Genomic DNA, 19001 nt, shown 5'->3' with positions numbered 1-19001 from the left:
ATTGGAGGCAGTTATATTTTGGCACTTGTGAGATGTGAACGTGGGTCATAAGCCATGAATTATGTGGTGAGGAACTGAACTCCTGTCTCCCAAAGTCTGTCCACCATCTACAAGGTGAGTTTGACAGAATACTACTCACTTGCCTAGATAGGTACAGTTTCAAAACTACTGAAGAATTTTGACACCATCCAGGACAAAGCATGATTTGGAGACAACAGACAATCAAGGTATTTTTCAATGTATAATTTCAGTTACATCACACTGTAAACTTTTGCTATAAATTCTATGTCTTACAATTATCCTCCACAACCACCTGAAGGAGTGGCGCTCCGAAAGCTAGTGCTTCCAATTAAACCTGTTGGACTATAACCTGGTGTTGTGTGATATTTAACCCAGGACAAAGCAGACTGTTTGATTGGCACATGTCCACCACCTTCAAAATTCAATTCCCTCCCCACTAACGCACAATGAAGGCTTCAAGCACTATGATTCCTTTGAGAATATCTTGCAACCTCTGACCTCAACCAGGAAGGACAAAGATGACAGATACAGGGATACATCACCACCTGCAATTTCCCCTCAAGACACACATCATCCTTACTTGGAACTATTACTGTTTCTTTACTGTTATAGAGTGTCTTAGGGATATACAGCACAGAAACAGACCCTTCGGTCCGACTCATCCATGTCAACGAGATATTCTAACCTAACCTAGTCCCATTTGCCAGCACTTGTCGATTCAAAACCTAGGAATTCCCTCCTAAGCAGCACAGAGTTCTTGCACCTGCAAGAGCTGCAGTGCTTCAAAAAGACTGCTCACCACCACCTTCCTCTGAGCAATTAGGGATAGGCAATCAACTTTGGGCTAACCGGCACTACTCATTCATGAGTTTTAAAAGAAATACCTTAAATTCCTGATTGAAAGCAGCACTTTGGAAATTAAAAGATGACATAAACCACTTTTTACCCACATACCTTTATGAGATAGATTATAGAGTCATAGAGATGTACAGCATGGAAACAGACCCATCGGTCCAACCCGTCCATGCTGACCAGATATCCCAACCCAATCTAGTCCCACTTGCCAGCACCCGGCCCATATCCCTCCAAAACCCTTCCTATTCATATATCCATCCAAATGCCTCTTCAATGTTGCAATTGTACCAGTCTCCACCACTTCCTCAGGCAGCTCATTCCATACATGTACTACCCTCTGCGTGAAAAAGTTGCTCCTTAGGTCTCTTTTATATCTTTCCCCTCTCACCCAGATTAATATGGAAGAATTTGAACTTTTGTTCAATTTGGAGTTACCAAACCAGCATTTCATAAATTTCCCTCCCTTCTTAATCAACTCTGTTCAGTTTTGGTGTCCCGCATGAGGGGCTTTGCTCCTTCATCTCTCAAGTGAACCACAAGAATAGAAACTGTCCCAAGCAGACCCATATCCACTTTTGGAAGAATGTCAAGAATGGGTTAATCTTAAAATCATTTTATCTAAATTTCTAGCAATCCCCTTTCATATTCAGTACAAAATGTAAAAGGAAATTTAAGGATTTGACAGAACTTATAAATTTCATTATTTACTCTTGTAAAAACAAAACTTCAGTAGTCATGTTAATTCAGTTCCTGCAACAAGGTTTAGTTCTTGGACTCTGAACCTAAAATCAAGCAAAAGCTATCTAACTTCATATCTAAACCAAAAATGCAAATGTATGCTAACTGTAGAAAATTCTCTAACACGAGGTTAAAAATATCCTGTGAATTACTGATTCGGATCAAGATATCCTTACCCATTTTTAATTTTAGACAATGGTTCTTACACACTCCTTTCCATTGGTGTGGTCATCATTGAGAGCAGCTTACCTCATCCATGGCACAACTTGACTGCATCAATGGAGACAGTTAAACACGATTCATACATTACACAGTGTTTACTGATACTGAGAATAAACTTATGTTATTTGATCAGCTCTACAGTCAGGCTATTAAATGGACAAATGGAAATTAAACTAAATAATTTTTTTAAGAATTGTGAGCCCGTAACAAATCTGAATGTCAACTGCAATCTCAGAAGGAGGAACACTGAATGCAAAGTATGTTGCACGCTGATACCAGTTTCTTAAATGTGTCCACGTCTCAAAGAAAACACATGAGATGGGAAGATAGAAATAAGTGAAATATGCTTTCATACTCAAATCTTTAAAAGCAGTTTTTTTATATATATTCAACACTAGTTTATAATGTCAGCAGATAGACTGGTCTCCATTTGCTAATTTCTTAAGGAAAGTTTTTTCTTCTCAAAATTAATAGCTTCTGCCAAAATCAGCTGCTTTGCCACAAGTACAGAATATAATAAAACCATAAAATTAAGAGCAGAGAAAATGTCACGCAGCTCTTACCTTCCATGCTAACATTTCAATTGGAGCAGCCTAATATAAATAAATCTTTTAAACAAACACATTCTTGAAAATTCTTTTTCAACAAATACTTACTAATAATATGATACATAAAACTAATACAAGACACTAATTGCCAATTCAGATAAACACTGCATGATTTAGACAGCCTTTTGTATGAAAATATTTCAACTTCCTCCTTCATTGTTCTCAACATAATTACGAGTCGACATTTGTCAAATTGTCCAACCAAACTTACACAATCACCATTTCAAAATCATTCACAGATTTTTGAAATCCTTTTGATAATTGCTCACAGCAAAAGACCGTTTAAGTTAGAGCAATAGAATCTTAAAACAACAATGTATTAAAATCTTTATAATACCATAAGATGCAGAAACAAAAGTAGGCCATTTAGCCCATCAAGTCTGCTCCACTATTCAATGAGATCATGGCTGATCTGATAAGCCTCAAGTTTACTTTCCTGCCTTTTCCCTATAACCCTTAAATCCCTTACTGATTTATCCTATGCAGTAAACCGTGAAAATTCGAGAGGCCAAGAACCATTTAAAGTAAAAATAAACAACTTTATTTCCTAAAGTATGAGAGAGAATACTTAACTAACAACTCCTTCCTTGAGCCTATCTTTTATCTTTCCTTCTATAATGCTAGCCTGATAAAACCCCAGATTAAGATTTACAAAACAAAAAAACTTCTCAAAACCAGACCGCTTTCAGTCTTCTCTGGATTCCTGTCGTCTTTTCTCCTTCTTGGGGATTCTGCTTCACAAATTACTGATCGATAAAGGTACCTTCAAGAAAGCTTTCTTTTGGGCAGTCTCTACATGCTGGTGGTTTGACAGTTCTCCTCCCAACTGTTCAACTTTTCCCGGTCTTATACCCTCAAAGCATCAGATTGTGTCATTGACTTTTAAGACTATCAATATACTAAATTCAAACTGGATTGGAGATAGGTTTTTTGGGGGGGTTATAATTTAAATTGATTGGCCTAATTTGTATCTTTTTTTCCTCCAGGCAACCAGCTACCCTAGCTACCCAGTAGCTGGACCACATGTTACATTATATCTTATTCAGAACATTTAGTGCTGTCAGGTCATTCTGCTTGCTTTTAACCCTCTTAAAAAAGGTACAAAACACGCACATCTTCAAAACAAATAAGTGGTAATTATGAAATACCTTCTGAAAATGCAGAAGTTATAACCAATGTTTCCCCTTTTATGTATACCGCTTTTTAATTTGTCAAACAATTCTAGTAAATCCATTTCATGACTTCCTCTTTATAAAAGACACGGACTCTACTTGATCATATTATGCTCTGCTATTACATCCTTTATAACAAACTCTGGTCTATACTTTTTTTTGTTTCCTTCCCTTTTAAACCTTTTTTTCAATAATCAAGCTGTTCAGAGATGTTGCTACAGAAAGGATGCTACCACTGCATTACAATAGTTCTCTTTTTAAATGAAGATGTTACTTTGGCAATGTTTGAATCCTCTGCAACTTTTCCAGAATCTAAGGAATCTTGGAAGATTATCACCTGCGCAACAACTATCTCTGTAGCTACTTCCTTTAATATCCCAGAGGGCTAACTCATCAGGTCCAGGCAACTTAATTGTCTTTAGCCCTAGTACTTTCCCTAAAACGTTTTCCACCGTGTTTGTCGTGTTTATTTCTCCTCCTCCTTTTGCCCGTCAATTATTTAGTAACTTTGGAATGCTCAGCGTCTTCTGCTGTGAAGAATACTGAAAAGTATTTATTAGGGTTCCCTGCCAATTTCTGCTTCCCCAACTCTAAGAGGAGTATGTTCACTTTATTAGATTTTTAATAAATTCCGTACAGGATGGAAATAGGCCCTTTGGCCCAACAAGTTCAAACCAAACTTCTGAAGAGTAACCCAACCCCCTACATTTACTTAACTACATATGACTAACGCACCTAACACTACGGGCAATTTAGCATGGCCAAATGGGCAAATTCCACACAGTCACCAGAGGCTGGAATCGAGTCCCGGTCCCTGTGAGGCAGCAGTGACAACCACTAAGCCACTGTGCCACCATGTTTCTCTCTTCCTTTTTATATATTGAAAAGAAGCTCATGCTGTCTGCCTTGATATTACTTGCAAGTGTACCCTCAAAGTTTAACTTCTCCCTCTTTATTCTTTTTGTTTTTATTTGGCTTTTAAAACTCTCAATCCTCAAACTTACCACTAATCTATGCCATATCGTCAGTTTTTCCTTGCAATTTAACGCTATCCTCAACTTTCCAAGCTAACAATAGTTGGCCAATTCTTTTCAGTTCGCTATGAACTATTTTCTTAAACTTTTGCCATTGTTCCTCAATCTTCTTTGCTAATAAACTCTCTTCCCAGTCTACTTTTGCCAACTTTACCTCAATTTTTTGGAATTACCCTTACTTAGACTTCTGTTTAGATTTCTTTATACAGACGTATTTAAGGTTAGCACAGTCATTTCTGATCCAAGTTGCTTCCTCTGTCTCTCTAAATTATACTTTGTTGTGGTCACTGTTTCCTAGGGGATCTTTTACTCTGACATTTATTTAGACTGCTTTATTAGACATCAGATTAAAAATGAGATTAGAGTGGTGCTAGAAAACCACAATCAGGCAGCATCAAAGGAGCAGGAAAAATCGACATTTCGGGCAGGAGCCCTTCAGTAGGGGTCAGATTCAAAGTGGTCTGATCCCTGGTTGGATCACAACATACCACTCCAGGAAACTGTCCCAAATACATTCCATAAATCGTTCTTCATGGCTACCCCTGCCAATCTGACTATTCCAATTGATATGAATATTTAAGTCACCATGATTAATATACATGCTGTCACTACCTCTTGGTTTTATTCTCTGTCCCATGGTATGGCTACTGTTAGGGGATCTAAAGACCATTCTTAGCAGTATCTGTTTTCCCTCTATTCCTTACTTCTGTCATTGGACCCTAAGTCTTTCAATCCACGATCATTAAAATTAATGCAGTTACTTATGTACAACTACAATCCTGCTATTTTTAAATGGTTAAAATCTGTGGCGGATTTCTCCACCTGGAGAAGCAAACAGATTAGCTGTTTCTGGGTCCAGAACCTGCTTTCACTGATTAGAGTGGGAATGGAGAGAGGAATTTCCCCTCATGTCCTTTGACTGGTATAGGAACAGGTTTCATTGTGGGAGAGCCAGAGGCCTTCCAGTTTGAGAGCAGCAGGCTGTGATAGCAGTTCGGTAACAGCGACTCAATAACTTGTAACATTGCTTAAATAAAGTTCCTCCTGCTAACTCTTGTATATAACACTAATCTTCCCCAGTACCCATCAGAATTTATCTTCTCCCTTTACACTCCATCCATTCAGTTTGATATCTTCTTGGGGTCTTATTTACTGCATACTTTAATAATCACTTCTCAAATCAGGATTATTTCTCCGTACAATAAATAAGAACAGGTCCAAAACTTGATACTTCCTTCTAATCCAATATTCTTTAGTTTGGTCTTGTCCTCCAACCACCCTTGTAACACCAGCTTTTTTGTTTTTTCAACTTTAGTGTCGTAACTGTTGCTTGAAAATTCTCATGGGACCTCACAGTGAGCCTATTTTCCTGTTAAGTCAGAACACGAGTCCCATGTTTGAGAGTCAAGAAAGGAGTTAAATTTTGCAACAAGGTTAAGAATCAGAACTGCTTAGGGGAAACAATATCACTGAGACTGCATGCTCAAGGGAGATTTGCAGAAATATTATTCACTTCTTACACCTGTACTTGTGGGAATCTCAAGCTGAGATACTTCTGTTGAATTAGGGCCCAAAGGCGATTATGCCTTCAGCTCCAAACTACACATATGGTCCAAGAGAGAACAGAAACTACCCAAGGGACAGCTCAGTTCCAACAGCTGTACTTTTAGGAAAAACAAAGCAACTAAGATGGCTATTATGTCAACAATTTCCCTTTTCATTGGATCTGCAATCTTATTAGTTGCTTTTGAAGCAAAATGGAAAATTGCACTGGTCAACAATATTTAAACAATGTTCTCAAATCTCAAGTTATCTTGTTTCTATCAGATTAACTCATCATAAAATCATACAGTACAGGAGATAGGCACGTCATGCTGGCTTTTGAAAGAGCTAGTCACATAGTCCAACTGCCCTGCAGAAACTTTTCCTTGCAAACATATATATGATATTTCCTTTGAAAAGTTACATACGGACCAGTTTACAGCGTTCTTTTACAGCGTAATGCATATGCAACTCGCTGAAAAAAAAGTTGTCATCTCCCTCGCTTTTTGCCTTGGTCTTAAAATTATGTTCTTTTAACTATCTTGCCAATAGAAAGGGTTCCTCCTTGTCTATTCTGATCAAAAGCTTACAATACTTTTTTCCAAATCTCCCCATAATTTTCTTTGCTGCAAGGAAATCAACTCTAGTTCTCCACATAACAGTGACTAAAATTTCCTACTTGGTATCCTAATACATCTTCTCAGCATCCTTTAAAAGCCCTTGACATCCTTTCTAAAAATGTGCTCTCTTTAATTGGACAAAAGATTCCAGATAAGGCCTAACCAATGACTTATGAAGGTTTAACTCAAGTTCGTATTTTTGTAGACTATGCCTCTACTTGTTATTTCTATTTATCTTTTCTCAACTAAATAATGCAGCATATCAACTTGCCGTCACTTTCAAAGTGTAAACTCTGTCCTTGCAGCCTTTTCAAGGCTGTCCATTTAGTTTCTGTCCTGCCTAATTTTTAATCTCAAAATACCTATTGAGAAACTATAGTTGTAGAGAAATTATTACACGATCCTTTCTAAATTCTACTTTGCAACTATGATAGCTTCGTCATAAACACAACATCCACAGACAGACCAACACAAAGAAAAATAATAATAGTTTACCAACTAGAGTCAAAGTTAGTACATGAAGAACGATTTCATAATTTTTGACTATCCTCATTTGAGACCATCTGTCATTTTTATCTCCAATTTTAATGTACTATTTAGCAATTATTAGATTGCTAAAGTCAAAAAAAAACTTGTGCCGTGCAAAGTTGCAGAAAATCCCTTACAGAAAAGATCAACACATTTGTGGGACTAAACAAGATATTTCAAAAATGTCTTTAAATACACTAAATGATCTGTGATGCCACACGTGTACCTGCTGATTGTTGTTACCCAAAATTGAAGATTAAAAATGGTAAGATTCTTGGTAGTGTGGATGAGCAGAAAGATTGTGGTGTCCAGGTGGACAGAACCCTGAAAGTTGCCACCCAGGTCAATAGGGCTGTTAAGAAGGTGTACGGTGTGTTACCTTTTACTGATAGAGGGATTGAGTTTCAGAGCCACGAGGTCACATTGCAGCCGTACAAAACTCCAGTATGGCCGCACTTGGAGTACCGTGTACAGTCTGGTTGCTGCATTATAGGAAGGACATGGAAGTACTGGAAAGGGTGCAAGAGACGATTTACCAGGATGTTATCTGGTATTGAGGGGAGGTCTTATGAGGAAAGGCTGAGGGACTTGAGGCTGTTTTTACTAGAGAGAAGGTGGTTGAGAGATGACTTAATAGAACATACTAGATGATCAGATGATTAGATAGGCTCTCACTGTCCACCCTTTTTCCTCAAAATGGTGATGGCTAGCATGAGGGGACATAGTTTAAATTGAGGGGCGATAGATATAGGACAAATGTCAGAGGTAGGTTCTTTACTCAGTAGTAGAGACATGGAATGCCCTGCCTGCAACAGTGGTAGACTCGCCAACTTTAAAGGGCATTTAAATCGTCACTGGATAAATAAATAGATAATAGAATAGTGTAGGTTAGATGGGCTTCAGATTGGTTTCAAAGGTTGGCGCAACATCGAGGGCCAAAGGGCCTGTACTGTGCTATAACATTCTATGTTCTGTAACTGATACTGTATGTTGGGAGAGAAACTTCAGATTCTTGGCATACAAAATACCTAAAATTATTTGCATGTATCACAGACAGCAAGAAGAAATCAAGTACTTTCCTATGGGAAGAGCTATCCCCCAAAAATTATTTTGCTTTTCATAGCTTCAGAAAAGTAACTGTAGTCAAATCTGCACTCCCACACAGGTTAGAGCACAGCAACATAAAATAATACCTGCCATCTTTGCCTGCCCACCCTATTGTCAACTCCCATCCCCACAAGTCAGCTTGAACCATATTCATTTCTAAAATGCAACCACCTGAATCCTTTCAAGCAGGAATGCCTTTACTCCTACGAGTTTCTTCTTTCCACCCACACAGTTATTTGATGTGAGGATCCTTTACATCAGCCCAGGGACAACAGGAAAAATGCATAGAAAAATTAATAAAATGTGGAGAATAAAATTCCTCGGAACTCTCAATCTAAATTTAAAAACAAAAGGACAAAGTTATTTTTTTTTAAAAAAGAGCTCCAAATTTACAGATCTTTCAGGAGCCTCAAAAAGAAATCCTTCATTGCTGGGTTGTCCAAGTATCCTTTGGATCACATCTGGCATGCAAACCCATCCAGCTAAAACCCATTCATGTTCACATTTCTTCACTGTTTTGTTTCTTTTGAATTTCTCAGGCCTGGATGTTTGACAGGGTTGTGGTGGATGAATACTAATCAGATCCTGGAGGTCTGTTATTATCAGTAAAAGTTGTGTGCATGTTCGCTAGAATATTCATTTGATGTGGTCCTAAGCAATCCAGTGAAAACAAAGAGACTTAGGAAGCATGTATAACAATTATAAATTCATTTTACACACTTCTGGCACCCTGTTCTTAAAGCAGAAATCTGAGCCTTGGAATTAGCAGAGGTTTTATTTTCATGCTTAAATTCATCTTTTAAAAAAACTACTTAAAAAAACTACCTCGGGCAACTGTGTGTGGAGTCTGCATATTCTCCCAATGTCTGCGTGGGTTTCCTCTGGGTGCTCCAGTTTCCTCCCACAATCCAAAGATGTGCAGGTTAGGTGAACTGGCCATGCTAAATTGCCCATAGTGTTAGGTGAAGGGGTAAATGTAGGGGAATGGGTCTGGGTGGGTTGCTCTTCGGAGGGTCTGTGTGGACTTGTTGAGCCGAAGGGCCCATTTCCACACTAAGTAATCTAATCTAATCTACTTTGTGAAGAACTGGCTCAACCTATAACCAACCAAAACAAAATGATCAATTCAGTTTATATACACGGAGGCTGTTCCTACTCAGAAAACCACTGCTTTTATATGTAACCTCAATTTACTCTAGTCCATTAATTCACCCTTGTTTGTGTTGTTCAGTATTAATAAGTTAGAACTGCAAAGCAATATACAGTAACTGCAAATATTAACATATTTACAATTGTCAAGTAAGTACCCAACAGAGGACTTCAAAATCATGAATAGGTTCAATAAGCTAGACATAGCAAAGGTGCTTCTACATTGGACAAGACAAAGACACTCACTAATAAATCCAATAACTATTTCTAAACAAAACGTTTTCATTCAGAGGATTGAAAAATGTTAACTTCATAGTTCTGAAAAATAGCACAAATGGATTTAAGCTGAAACCCATGCAAACCTCAGAGACAAATGAATAAACAGAATGTGATGGAACAGCTTGATGAATTTGGGATAGAAGGATTTGTTGGAACATATGCACCAGCACAAACCAGCTGGAGTGAATGGCCTACTCAAATGTTGTAAATTAAGCATAATTCAGTGGTTTATTGCCCTCAAGTCTTCCTCAGGTATCCATTATTCTCTGTGCAATATACAAAATCATTTCATTTTTTTAATGAGAACCCAAAGGGTACAGAGCTATACACTAAAAAAATGATTAACAGAGACTTTCGAAAGCCATCACAGCTGACATGAAATCTCGAATTTCATTTGACAATACCAACTGATGATTTCACTTCTGCAATCAGACATACATTCAAATACAAGTCCTCAGGGCAAACTAGAGATTGTGTTTCAAATCAACCTTGCCCCACAAATCATGGGCATGTCGAACAGGCATCAGCACTAACAAATGGCAGTGTTACTTATTTCATTAAAGATCTAGTTGACAACTGAAATGAAATTACAAAGATAGATCTGTATCTATGATTAAATACTCCATTTAGACAATATGGAGTCAGTTGTTTGTGAAGGGGTCCAGACTAAAAGCAAGTGCAAGCAAGAGATGCTTTAGAATTTCTCTTTCTGGATAAAGTTTAACATATGCAAAATTTCCTTGAAAAATGCTAAATTGAACGTGCTAAGTGCACCTTAAATTTATTTCAAACCCATAAATTGTTACAACTGATGCTGAGGAAGTACACTATTATTCTCATCTCAGTATTCCATAGGCCATGATTCAAAACAAAAATATTTTTCCCCAATCAAAACGGCCAATTAATTCCTTCAGGTTTTAAATAAAAGTGACTACCAACCAGGTTTCTTGAATGAACACAATTACTGGATTATCAAACAAAAAAAACTTATTTCAATGAAGATGCAATGATTGGTTTGCTTATATAGTTGGTAATATGGAAGCATAAACGTTTATCTCTTTAAAATTACCTGATGTGCATATGATGGGATGAAGGGCAAAAAAAAACACTCTACTGAGGCTCATTTTAAAAAACAAATCCTGCCTATTATCCCTTTTGCCTGCAAGAATAACTTGAAAACATAGAATGTCCTAAAGACTGCTGTTCTGATGTTCTAGCATGTGCGGTCAAGTCAATCATATGCTGTTGCCTCTGGAGGTTCACCAGACAGCTTACTCAGGAAATACAATTGAGACGTTCCTTCGATCACTCCATCAGAAGAACAAACAGACTTCCCTCTGAACACAGGATGGGTTCTTTTCAGATATATCAGAGAACTATTGAGCAGCCCTTCCTCGTAGACCTCTCACCCAATTGGTTCTAGGTTCCAAAGCACTCTCCATCCAGTCATGGTTTAAATAGCCCAAGCACTGTCTAAAACAGATCAGTTATCACCAGTCATGTCATTTCAAGGAAGCAATGCTATAAAAAAAACTTCAGAGTCCTATAATTACTTCTTTCACAAAAATCACTCTAGGCATTTCAACAAAACTTGCAATCAATAATTTTTTCCACAACTCTTCAGAAGTTAAGTCAGTCAAGAAAATGTTTTTTCCATTTATTATGGGATATGTGCATTGCTAGCTTGGCTAGCATTTACCGTACAACCACTTGGAATAGGTGGCAGTGAGCTACCTTCTTGAACAATTGCAGTCCTTAGGAATCCCAGGATTCTGACCTAATGACAGCACAACAATAGCAATTTGGATCCAATTAAAAAGGGGTATTTGAAGGTATCTGTTGCTCTTGAACTTTGTTTGGAAGGTATTTTTGAAGGAACCTTGGTGAATTAGAGTGATAAATCTTCTAGATGGAACACATGAATGCCACTGTGCATCGGTAGTCAAGGAAGTGAATGTTGAAAGTGGTGGACAGGATGCCAATCTAGTGGGCTGCTTTTTTTTCGGCATGGTGTGAAACTCCATCACACCATTATGTTGGGCCTGCAGGTGGTGGACATGTGCTGAGCAGAAAACAAGTGAATTATCACTATTAAGTCCAAAGACCCTGACCTGGTCTGACATTTGCAGTATGTACATAGTTAGTCCAGTTCAGTTTCTGGTCAATAGAACCTCTCAAGATGTTGATCGTGGGGGACTGAGCAACAGTTACATTTGCGCTTGTTGGAAATAGACATTTCCTGACACTTGTGTAGCAAAAATGTTACTCATTACTTATCAGTCTTAACCACTATGTTGTCCAGGTTTTGCTGTATAAGTACACAGAAAATTTCAGGATGAGATAAAGTGAACAATGCTAACCATTGTGCAATCAGCAAACATTCCCTGGCTTCTGAACTTCTGACCTTATGATAGAAGGGGTGAGGACTCATCAATGAAGCAGCTGAAGATTAGATTAGATTACTTACAGTGTGGAAACAGGCCCTTCGGCCCAACAAGTCCACACCGACCCGCCGAAGCGCAACCCACCCATACCCCTACATATACCCCTTACCTAACACTACGGGCAATTTAGCATGGCCAATTCACCTGACCCGCACATCTTTTGGACTGTGGGAGGAAACCGGAGCACCCGGAGGAAACCCACGCAGACACGGGGAGAACGTGCAAACTCCACACAGTCAGTCGCCTGAGGTGGGAATTGAACCCAGGTCCCTGGCGCTGTGAGGCAGCAGTGCTAATCTAGGATATTATTCTGAAGATCTGCTGCAGTGAAGTCTTAGGGCTGAGATGATTGACCTTCACATCCATCATCTTCCTCTGTGCTAGTATGACTCCACCCAGCAAAGAGTTTCCTCAACTCCCATTATCTCCATTCTCAGTCAAATACAGTGTTCACCTCACAGGTAGGCAGCCTCTGTCACCTCATCTCTGGAAATCAGCTCTTCCATCCATGTTTGGACCAAAACAATGAGGTATGATCCTAACAGAACCCAAACTGCATTAATGTAGAAGTTATTCAGTTGCACGTGCTGCTTGATAGTATTTCACTTAGCTAATAATTGAGAAGAAATGAATTTGGGTAATAATTGGTTGAGTTGGAATTGTCCTGTTTTGTCTGCACAGAACAAATTTGGACAATTTTGCATTTTGTTGATAGGTGGCAATGTTGTAGTCGTACTGAAACAGCTTGACCAGAGGTACAGTTAGTTCCGGAGCACAGATATATATTGTCATATGTTGTCAGGGCCTTTGGAATAACCAACGTTTTCATGTGTTTCTTGATGGAGTGAAACAAACTGATTGAAGGCTTGGCGTGGAGAAGCTGGTGTTGTGGACAAAATTAAAAATCACAATACCGGGTTATAATCCAATAGGTTTATTTGGAAGCACTAGCTTTCGGAGAGCTGCCCCTTCATCAGGTAGCTGGTATCCATGAAGCTGGAGGCATGAGGCACAATCCAAGATATATCAATCATTTGGCACTTGTGGGTGAAGACAGATGCAAATGCATCCACCTCAACATTTGCACTGAAGCGCTAAGCTCCCCCATTATTCACAATGGGGGCATCATGGAGTCTCCTCCTCCAAGTTGTGTAGTTGCTAACCATCATTCACCACTGAGTGTGGCATGACTACAGAATTTACATCTGACCCATTAGTTCTAGATTGTATATGAAGCATCACCACACCAATATACATTCGTTTGACTTCTTAATTAAATCTGTGCTACATATCCAGCTGGTGTATTTATACAGCATCATTCACAGCAAAGAAGAATGCAATGCAATGCAAGTTAAAAGAGTAGATGATGGCAATGCAATTTCTTCTTTGGCTTCTGGGTGAGAAGCATGAAGTAAATTATCTTCGAAATGGTTTTACTACTCAATTTTTAAATTTCCCACTCATTACCATTACCTACCAGTTTTAAGCATGCAAGTACTGGATGCTGTTACTCACTAAAAATTGTCTTGTGAGTGTGGGCTAGGAAATTTCCAAAGTGGAAAAAAATCAAAAATCACTACAGAGTCATACAGACGTACAGCATGGAAACAGACCCTTCGGTCCAACCTGTCCATGCTGATCAGATATCCCAACCCAATCTAGTCCCAGCTGCCAGCACCCGGCCCATATCCCTCCAAACCCTTCCTATTCATATACCCATCCAAAATGCCTCAGGCGACTGTGTGGAGTTTGCACATTCTCCCCGTGTCTGCGTGGATTTCCTCCGGGTGCTCCGGTTTCCTCCCACAATCCAAAAATGTGCAGGTTAGGTGAATTGGCCATGCTAAATTGCCCGTAGTGTCAGGTGAAGGGGTAAACATAGGGGAACGGGTCTGGGTGGGTTACGCTTCGGCAGGTCGGTGTGGACTCGTTGGGCTGAAGGGCCTGTTTCCACACTATAAGTAATCTAATCTAATCTAAAAAAACGTTGCAATTGTACCAGCCTCAGCCGTTTTCCTCAGATGGTGATGGCTAGAACAAGGGGATGGAGCTTTAAATTGAGCGGTGATAAGTGTAGAACAGGTGTCAGAGGTAGTTTCTTTACAGAAAGTAGTAGGGTGTGGAATGCACTGCCTGCAACGGTAGTAGACTCGCCAACTTTAAGGGCATTTAAATAGTCATTGGATTGTCGTAAAGATGAAAATGGAATCGTGCACGTCAGATGGGCTTCAGATTGGTTTCACAGGTCGGTGCAACATTGAGGGCCGAAGGGCCTGTACTGTGTTGTAATGTTCTATGTTCTAGAGGAGAAATGAAACATAAGGAACCCTTCCAATTGATTTTAATTATCACATTGAGACACCCTTAACTTCAACACTTTTAATAGCATTAACTCAGTTTAAAAAAGTCTTTCCTTAACATTTATGAAAGCATTTTAATTTGTATGCATTAAAATGAAATTTGTGCAGTGAAACAAATTTCAGGTTCAGACACATGGGTTTAGATGTTATGATACCATTTAAGCTTCCATTCGAGTTTAAATAAAAAAAGTTTTGAAATAGCAGAATATGTACTATCCTGTATGTGGAGTTATGATAAGCTACATTTTGAGCAACAGAAATACATTTTTAACCACAGCAGCTCAAGGAAATGGCTCATCACCTTTTCAAGGGCATCTAAGGATACACAATCAATACTGACCTTGCTAACATTTTTAAAACAAAATTGGCACCATTTTTATAAAGATATTACAAACCTTGTTCACTAACCAGAAAAGCAAATTAAGGACTTAAATGTGATAAATATCCCAACCATTTAATTCAGATTCCATCTTTTTAAAGATTTAATATGTCTTTCCCTTCTTTAAATAATTTCTATACTTTAAAACAATTCAAGAATTAAAATGAAGGACATTTGGTAATTCACCAACAGATTAACTTTCAAGGCATCCACAGTTAGAAAAGTGGTACCTAATTGTTGTAGATCATATATTTACTTCAGTACTGTACATCCAATTCCATTAACAAAATATTTGACAGTTAATTGACTAAAAAATATTAATCCCAATGAGGCAAACTTTATGATGTCAGTGGCAAGACATGATTAACTTTTGTTTGTAAAATTTCCACATCAAAAATGGAGCACCTACAACAAAACATGAAACATCTTGAAATTAAGGGTAATATCTTTTCTGCAACTTCAATAACTTTAGTGCTCAGAACAACGCCCTGAATAGCCATAGCAATCCCAATTATACTTGACAATAGACTCAAGCAAGCTTTAGAAAAAAATAAAGCTGGGTTCTAGAGACTTGGAACTAGAATTTTACAAGCAACTACAAAATGGTCTCAGATTAACTTCAAAACGTTGGCAAAACAAAAAAAAACCTCTGCTATAAGGAGACAACTTCCCCACAAAGGTGTGCACCGAAGCAGTGGCTATAAAGCAGCAAGCTTGGTTATAAACGGTCGGGTTTCCTCCCCTCAAAACTTGACAAGTCACCATCACCCACCTGCTGACTTTGACAGGCAGCAGTAAATTTGGGATTCACAATAAGGGGCAAATCAAAAATGGAGTAAAAACCTGAATTGCAGCATTATGTTACACAGGATCAGTACCCGGGGGGGTCTACTGTCACAAGGAAAATATTCAGTTATATTTTTAAACACAAAAAGGAGAAAAAAAATACTTTTGATAAAATAACCATAGGAGGAAAGCATTACAATATTACACCCTTACTTTAAAAATTCCAGAAATATGACATCAAAAGACAGAGACGGATGTAAAATGGCGAGTTCTGTGGTAATTATTCAATCTAAATCATACAGTTACTATTCTGCAAAGTTGTTGTGAGGGGGTGGGGGAGGCTCCAGACGGTGGCTGCGGGATATAGACGCGGCGCTTCCTCCTCTTGACAACCCGCAGGCCGCTCCATCCCCGCCCGGCAGCTCCACCGGAAGAATCATTCCCCGAACCCCTCACCGCCCGGACCCCTCCCCAAACACGGCACAGCACTTTCCTCACCTCCAGCGACACCGAGCATCAGGCGGTATCACCAACAGCACCTTCCCCTCCAGGCAACCGCTAGATCCCGCCCCCTGACCGCCGTCTCCCGCAATCACCGGCCAGCGCCCGCCCACCCACCTATCTCTGTGTACTATTGGGTACTATGCACATCGGTCATCCTGTCTGCGCCCGTCTATTGGATATTATGCACATTCATCATTCCGCCCGCCGCGTTTGTGCACGTCGCCTCCTTACGTCCCCAGACACAAGCGTAGGTCCCGCCTATCACCCTTCCCCATTGGCTGCACCGTCGCCATGACCATTACCAGGCATCAGCATAATTGACAACATGGTCTACCAATGACACGTCAGGTACCTGACAACCTTCAACCTGAGAACATGTACCTTGAATCTTTATGTGTCAATTGTTCCTCCATGAAAATATCATTGTTTTTAGAGCAATTTGAATGATTGACCTTTAATCGTGAAAGCGTAGTTCCTCAAATAATGATTTCTCAATCCTTTAAAGAACACAATGAATTCCAAACGCTTACATTGTAATGAAAGCAAAAAATGGTGAAAATCAGAGCAGGTCAGGCAGCATCCGCTGGAGATAAGCAAATGTTTCAAGTCCAGATGACTGTTCATCAGCTCTGATGAAGATTCATCTAGATTCGAAACGTCAGCTTGCTTTCTCTCTCCTCACGGATGTTGCCTGACTTACTGTGATCTCCAGCATTTTTTTGTTTTGAGTACATTTTCCAGCATCTGCAGTAATTTGTTCCAACACTGTGTTCAAATTGTAATATTGTTCCATTAATCCACAATTCAGTCCAAATGGTGTCCAGCAGCCACATAATGTCTCACACATACTGAGGGAACACTGTGTGGCGGGGAAGCCCAACCATTAGTCCAGGCTTGGGCATCATACTGTAAAAAATGTCAAGAGATTGTAGAGGATGCAGAGTGTGTTTATTAGAATAATGTCTAGGATTAGGGATTTCATTTATTTTGAGAAAGAAAATAGAACTATTGCCCTCAAAGTAGGGAATGTCTAGAAGATTTTAGAATATTGTATCAAGTGATTAAAAGTTTAGAGGGTATGCAGGAGTAGAGGAACCTTGGATGTAAGTATGTAAAGATTATTGAGGGTGACAGGATAGGTGAAGAGATTAGTTAACAAGGCATATTGTATCAGCTTTATCAATAAGGCACAGAGTAAAAGAGCAAAGAGATGATGTGGAACTGTGCACAGTGTTATGACATTCTTAAGCAGGCAGCCCCAGACCATGACTTTGTAATTTGTTTCAGTAAGTGTACAGTGAAAATTACCCAGAGTAAGACAGCTGGGTGGACTACTATTCACAAAATTACACAATGAAACACAAAGAACAGAATAAAGAACCCCTAGGGAACTCAGCCTATCCAACTAGACTTAATTATGCTGTTCCAAATATACACAATATTCCCAATAAGCAAAGGTCCTCTAAAATCCAGTATAAATGGAGCACATGCTTACAGGTTGAAGATGAAGGGCAAAAAAGAGAGAGAGTTTCCGCACAGCTCCCTGTGAACTTGCCAGTTCAAGACTGAACTAAAACTGCTCAGCCCAGCTAAAGATCTGACCACTCCCCTTTCATGACACAGGTCACTTCTAAAACATGACCACTTTGGTGTGAAATCTCATCTGTTTACACATAAACAAAAAGCATCTCAAAATCCTTTTCATCTCTGTACCAAACCAGACAGATCGGTCAGTCTATGGCTCCTCAGAAAAAAATCAAGGACAAAATCTCCTTGAGCCAAGGAACAGCTTGTAGGAAAAACAACGGGCTAGCTTTGTGACAGCACAGAAAAGATTTACAAGAACTATTCCGGGGTGAAGGACCTCAGTTATGAAGATGGATTGAAGAAGTTTGGGCAAAGAAGACTTGGCAGGATATGATAGAGAGTTTTGAGAAGATTTGCTCGCTGTTGCTACCTAGTATGGTGATGAAACATCTGAAAACTAACCTTCCAGCTCAGTGAGCAAACCTACATCCAGGATATGATGGAGATTTTCAAAATTACAAGTGAGTTGGATCGAATGGATAGGGAGAAACTGTTCCTACTCATAAAGGCAACAGGAACCACAGGGCATACATTTAAATGATTTGCAAAAGGACCAAATGTGATGCAAAACATGTCTTCTTCACACAGTGAATAGTTAGGATTTGAAATGCACTGCCTGAAAGTGTGGGGGAGGCAAATTCATTGGATGATTATTTGAATATAAATAATGTGAAAAATATGAGGAAAAAGGGGAGGCTGTTACTAGGCAATGATACTCAATTGAATTGGTGGTGCAGACACAATGGGCCGAATAGACCTCTTCTGCTCTGTAGCACTTATGATTTTCTCAGGTTTTGATAGAGAAAATAAAGAAAACCTTTTCATTGGCATGAGTGTACCAGAACATACCAAAGAAGGATGGTCAAAGTTCCTTATTTGGTATATTCATTTCAATTAAGCTATTCTAATCATACTACTATGACTGTACATTTAACTTAGTTGTGGAATAATGTTGTTTACAATTAGAATCAAACTTGTTCAGTCTTCCTTGAGAGAGTCTGAAGGCACGAATGTGCAAAAAAGACAATTGTGACTAAATCAGATCACCAGAGGATGCTATTGTTAG

The 19001-nt window shown here is 39.0% G+C and overlaps 1 protein-coding gene across 2 annotated transcripts in view; it reads right to left on the bottom strand.

Annotated features, from left to right (window-relative positions):
- LOC132834429 (monoacylglycerol lipase ABHD2-like) overlaps positions 1-16422 on the bottom strand; it is a 104133-nt gene extending 87711 nt beyond the window's left edge. Inside the window, exon 1 of one of the 2 annotated variants that reach the window (XM_060853366.1) lies at positions 16343-16422. The gene's annotated coding sequence lies outside the window, so the exon portion shown is untranslated. Of the gene's footprint in view, positions 1-16057; positions 16296-16342 lie in introns of those variants that run through there. The other variant, XM_060853367.1, reaches the window with a different exon arrangement.
- Positions 16423-19001: the final 2579 nt, after the last annotated feature.

The sequence above is a fragment of the Hemiscyllium ocellatum genome, chromosome 39 (assembly GCF_020745735.1).
Source record: "Hemiscyllium ocellatum isolate sHemOce1 chromosome 39, sHemOce1.pat.X.cur, whole genome shotgun sequence".
Lineage (NCBI taxonomy): Eukaryota > Metazoa > Chordata > Chondrichthyes > Orectolobiformes > Hemiscylliidae > Hemiscyllium > Hemiscyllium ocellatum.
Note: the sequence above shows the minus strand (reverse complement) of the source record. Positions and strands in the feature narration are given on the sequence as shown.